Source organism: Halictus rubicundus, chromosome 2, assembly GCF_050948215.1.
Source record: "Halictus rubicundus isolate RS-2024b chromosome 2, iyHalRubi1_principal, whole genome shotgun sequence".
Classification (NCBI taxonomy): Eukaryota; Metazoa; Arthropoda; class Insecta; order Hymenoptera; family Halictidae; genus Halictus; species Halictus rubicundus.
In genome coordinates, this window is record NC_135150.1 from 23,735,994 (window position 1) to 23,741,096 (window position 5,103).

Below are 5,103 nucleotides of genomic sequence, written 5' to 3' on the forward strand. Positions count from 1 at the left end.
GGGACACGGTGGTGTCCGAGAGAAAAAAAAACAAAAGCCGTATAGCATGGTTGTGAATTCTGCACAAATCGGAGTAATCGAAGATCCGACCTAACGTCGTCCGAACGTGGTCGATCGTTGGACGGTCGTCCTCCAATAGTTGAAAAGACAATGGGGGAGTGTAAAAATCGGCGGCGTCGCTTACGTGAAAATAATTTATCGCATTCCTCGCGCCGTTTATCACTCGATAATGCCCGCTCGAATACCGGTGTCCTCATTCCGGCCCACCTTCTCCTAGGTATTTACGCTGGCCGCGTTCGCGTTCGCGCTCGCGCTCGCGCACGCCTCAACCGTCTGCTCACAAAGACACGCGTCTCCTCCACGTAACTCCGCTTGTACCCGCGTCAAACGAAACGAGAAACTTTATTGAGGTGAATCGGAGAGTACGTGGACGCAACGAGGCTGCCTCGGGAGCTCGTCGAGGCGCTCCCCCCGCCCCCTTCCCCCCCGCGCGCGACAGGTTAACGGCATCATTGTTCGCGGGCAGAACAAGGCGTGTTCCCGCGTTTGCGACAGTTTGTCTTGTTACTTAACGCGCGCGAAAGTACCGGTGAATAGCTGGCATTCCATTGAACGGGCCGGGTTCGATCGGATCGGTTCGGATCGGATCGAATCGTCGGGGCTCCGAGACGGAGAGCGGAAGAACGAAAGAGAGAGAGAGAGAGAGAGAGAGAAATTCTCCTTGGTGTACACGTCGTCGCAAGATCCAGAGATTTGAATTATTCTCGCTGCGGCCGTGCACGGGAGAACCAGTTCCCCGAGGCGCATCAGATTTGTCAAACACGTGTACCGTCCCCGGAACACGGGATAAATCTTCCTCGGCGGGTCCGTTTCGTTCGTGCCACGCGATCCTCTAAGATAGACTATCGGCAACGATAGACCCCGGGGGGAACGGTTTCGATACCGATGTTATACTCACGTCCTCATACTCCTGCGTCCGGCCTGGTCCAGGAGATGGGACGTCTCGGTCCGAGCATGTCTTCCAGGATGTTCGGTTGTTTTTTAGAAGGTTTCGCAGGATACCACGGCACTTGGTAAAATCGCGCACGATGTCACGGACGGTCTGTCTTTCTCTGTACCGTGCTGGTGTTGATCTCTGTTCCTCTCGCTCGCTCTTCGGGACGCTGTCTGCCCGAGCATCGAAATCACCAGGGGCCGAGGATCACCGCGAGATCCAGCACCTTGCCGCGCGAACGCGTGTCACCGTGAGACTCGGACAGGGGAACAGCGGTTTCTAGGAACAGATCCACCTGCCAGGTGTATCTCCTCGGTGTATCGCGAGACCGCTGCAGCAGCCAGCGCGGAGCGCTGTTTCGTCAATCGGACACGATATCGCGCTCGTTTCGCTGGCGCGTGTTCCACAAGACACACCACGGCCACCGAGCCTACTCGACCTTCGCGTACCGAAAACGTTTTCCTTGCAGCACCGTGTTTCTGTTCTGTTTTTTTTCTTTTTTTCTTTCGTTTGTCAGCCGGCTGGAATTGGGTCCTCTCGCCACCAACCGAGGCGGCCGCGCGAGTGTGCTCGAACCTGAATATCGCCACCTGCTTCCGTCGACGTTCCGGGAAGGTCTGAGGTGAGAGGGACGGCCATTTTGAGGGACCGTGCTGGCTCTCAGGTGGCGCTATGGTTGGAGAACCCAGGCCGGGGTCTGGGTATTACTCTTTTACGTGCGCTCACCTGGCCAGTCTCTGTCTTTGTCACCTGTGCGACGATGGTAGGCGCGCGTTTGCCACCGATTTCATAGGAATTAACCGGACGCGATGCGGCTTTTCCTTTTTAGAGACGGTCCAGGATGCTCGACGGTTCGAGAGTCCGACCCGACGGATATACGCGGCCGATCCCGAACGATTGTTTCAGGTCCTGCCGGTTTCTGTGGCCCCGATGGAACGCGGTCCCGATTCACTACTTTCATTCGAGCGGCTGATCGATACGTGATGGGAAAAAAGAAAGCGGGGCTGCCAGCTCGCCGAGATTGGTGGCCACCGTTTTAGGATATCCTCCGCGCGATCACTTTTCAATCTCTGCGTACGCCTCTGCTTTGCCACGCGTGCCGCGCACTCTTCGATTCTATCCTCGAAAGAGTGCCGATTCTCGTTCTTTGAAAACTGTAGACTATCCTGCCATCTCACCTTATTCTGTGATCCACGCAACTGTAAATTAAAAATAAAATATGAGCACATTCCGTGCCACGTGTATCACCGATATATTAGCACCAAATAAAAAAGTTGGTTGCGAAGCGGCACTAAAACGGTGGAATGGCTGAAAGAATGGTACTCAAGGATGATGTGGAAACTGGTACGTAGCGCGAGCTAATTTCTTGTCGATCGATAATACAGTGACCTAGTTTATGACAATGCTCCAGTCTAATCAAAACACCGAATAGCCTGAATGAAAATTTGAGCAAAAACGGCTCGGCACGGTGCATGGTCAAAAAAAGGGGAACAAGTAGGTACGTTAGCTACAATATTCAGAAGAACACTGCACGATCGTGACGGTGATCAAGAAATAAAATGGCGAACAGGTCGAGAAGCCGGTAGAAGAATACGGAAGATAAGTGCACCATGCTCCAAATTTAAAATTAATTTTAATAACTTCTGATGCATTCCTGTACTGTCTTCGTTACTCGATCGTTAATTTCTGTTGCCGTGTAGCCAAACGGCCAAGAAATGGCCACTTGTTCCCGTCTACGCGCGATGACCTTAATATTTGGGACCAATCGTAGACTACACCGTCTCCGGCGATGCCAACGATAAACGGCAAGCTAATTGATGTTTATTCTATTTTAAATTCCACGCTGCTCCACATGTCTCGGCGTTGACTGCGGCAACTCTCGTAAAGCAGGTTCATTACATTAACGACCGTACATTACGGGACTAGAAGCTAGAACGCGATTCGAGGATTTTTGCGCGCGGCTTTTTACCAACACGCTCGTCAACAATGAATAATCGAGGGAATTGCTAATTACATGGTCCGGGCCCGTGCAAAAATGCCGGTTTAACGAACGCTACGCCCATCAGGACGGAGGCATCGTAGCTCCATCAACCTGCTTACGCCCGTTTTCACCGGGCATGCCGGGATATCAGTCTCCGATATCTCGAATGAGATCATTTGCCCGGGAGAGCGGTACGCGCCGGTATACGCCGTAGGTGTGCGGATGTTTTTTCATTCCGGGCGAAAAGCAGGTTGCGGCGGTAACGGCGGTTTCGATAAATTATTTAAATGAATTGTTCGGATACGCGGGAGAGCCGCGCGGCTGCATTCCGCGACCGCCGCTCGTGTACACGCCACTCTCGATTTAGTAAATCGTGCTCGCCGTTCCTTCTGTCTGACCGTGTGCCCGTTGAAAAAAAGAAAAGAAAGAAAGAAAAAATGGCCGAACGGCCGAGAGAAGTCAAAGTTTTCGCATGAGAGAGGCCCACGCGTGTGCGAACGCTCGACAAGCACGTGGGAAGCAGCGAGCTGTAAGCGGTGATGCAACGTGGATATAATACAGATGCAAATATAAGTCGGTAACCGCTCGCATATAATTACACCTTGCTGGATTTAGTTTTACGACTGTATAACTTACGGCCGGAATGGTTCACCTTTCTGCCGTCCGATTTTTTCTCGCTTCCTGTCCTTCGCCGATAATGGAATCTCTCCATGGATGATTCTTACTTTCGTTCGACCGCTCACGGCGTGTCTATGAACGACGACTCGTGGACGGATGACAGCCGTGCGATTGTTTAAATGAACTTAAAACGGTCGCACAGATTTTATCGGTGGGACAGAATAGATTCGTGATGGACCTTGAATGGCGCACGCTCTTCGCGCGATCCCGTGGCAGCCATCGCTGGGTCAAATCATTGCGTATGAATTTTCTTTTACATATTTTGGAGCCGCTTAGTTGACACTAAACCTGCTGAGTATTAACCCTTTGCACTCGAAGCTATTTCAACTCCAAAACGAAACATTTCTTCCGACCTAGGACATTTCCCTTCTATATTTTGTTTCTTCATGTTATATATACGAACATGGCGCGATTTACTCGTACGATACTGAAGTATTTAGTAATTTATTAAACACAAACAAATTTCATAGTATGAAAAATATTCTGAATAATGATATAGCAATTTTTAGTGGCGCCTTAAGTCGCTATTTGAGTGCTGAGTATTAACAGCAATCGGTGGTTGCTGTACAAAAATGAGAAGATCGAAAATACTCAGATTCTTCTTCTATAATGAAATTGATTCCACTATTTCCCATGGTCCGAGTTAGGCTAATTTATATTTAGCGTTAACACTTTATCTACCGAGGGCCTAGCAACAGAATTTTGAAAAACTGCACTGTATCAAAAGGCAACATAAAAATCTGCTTTTACATAATAACTCCGAACGCAGTTATTAGACTAAGTTTCTGGAAGTAACTTTGTTTGATTACTGCTATTGCTGAAAATATAGGATTTTGATGGAACGTGTGTAACTCTAGGCCAAAGTGAACCCAACTCAAAGCGAATCCATAATTCTTACACTTTCCTATAAAATTGCAATATTAAAGCACATCCACTAAGGAAATAGGTGAACCGGGTAACTCTGCATAGAAGATTTAATTATAAAACAATCACAAGAGACGCAGGCGTTGTCATCATCCTCCACCGATAATTACCGACGGTACGGTGGGTGGATCATGGTGGATAGGATGAAGTGGACCTAACGGAGACGCTCGAGAGGCCGAAACGAGGTCGATGATGGCTCATTGCATAACTCGCTGGAGGGTCGAGGAATATTGAAACGGTGTCATCGATAATAATAGGAGCCACATAATTAATCGCCAAACCGGAAATCACGCCGCCACATTCGGTTGTCCAAGAAAAACGAATAGAACCTTGTAAAACGAAAACGCCCGAGCGAACGGGGACTCGAAACGATTCGGCAACCGATCGGTTCAGCGATCGTGAACTTTCTCGAAGGGGGATTGAGATCGTTGGTACGGTCAAAGGTAGAGGAAGATGGCGACGACAACTATATCGTTCCGTTCAAAAGACAAGAGGCCGCGACGCGACGGTTCTTCGAGCAGTGCCA

General features: G+C 49.6%; 1 protein-coding gene across 2 annotated transcripts in view; it reads right to left on the reverse strand.

Annotated features, from left to right (window-relative positions):
• The window catches only part of Hil (peptidase hillarin), a 35,450-nt gene extending 33,809 nt beyond the window's left edge, over positions 1 to 1,641 (reverse strand). For both annotated transcript variants that reach the window (XM_076806072.1, XM_076806071.1), the window contains exon 1: positions 959 to 1,641. The gene's annotated coding sequence lies outside the window, so the exon portion shown is untranslated. The remainder of the gene's footprint in view (positions 1 to 958) is intronic.
• Between the last annotated feature and the right edge of the window lie 3,462 nt (positions 1,642 to 5,103).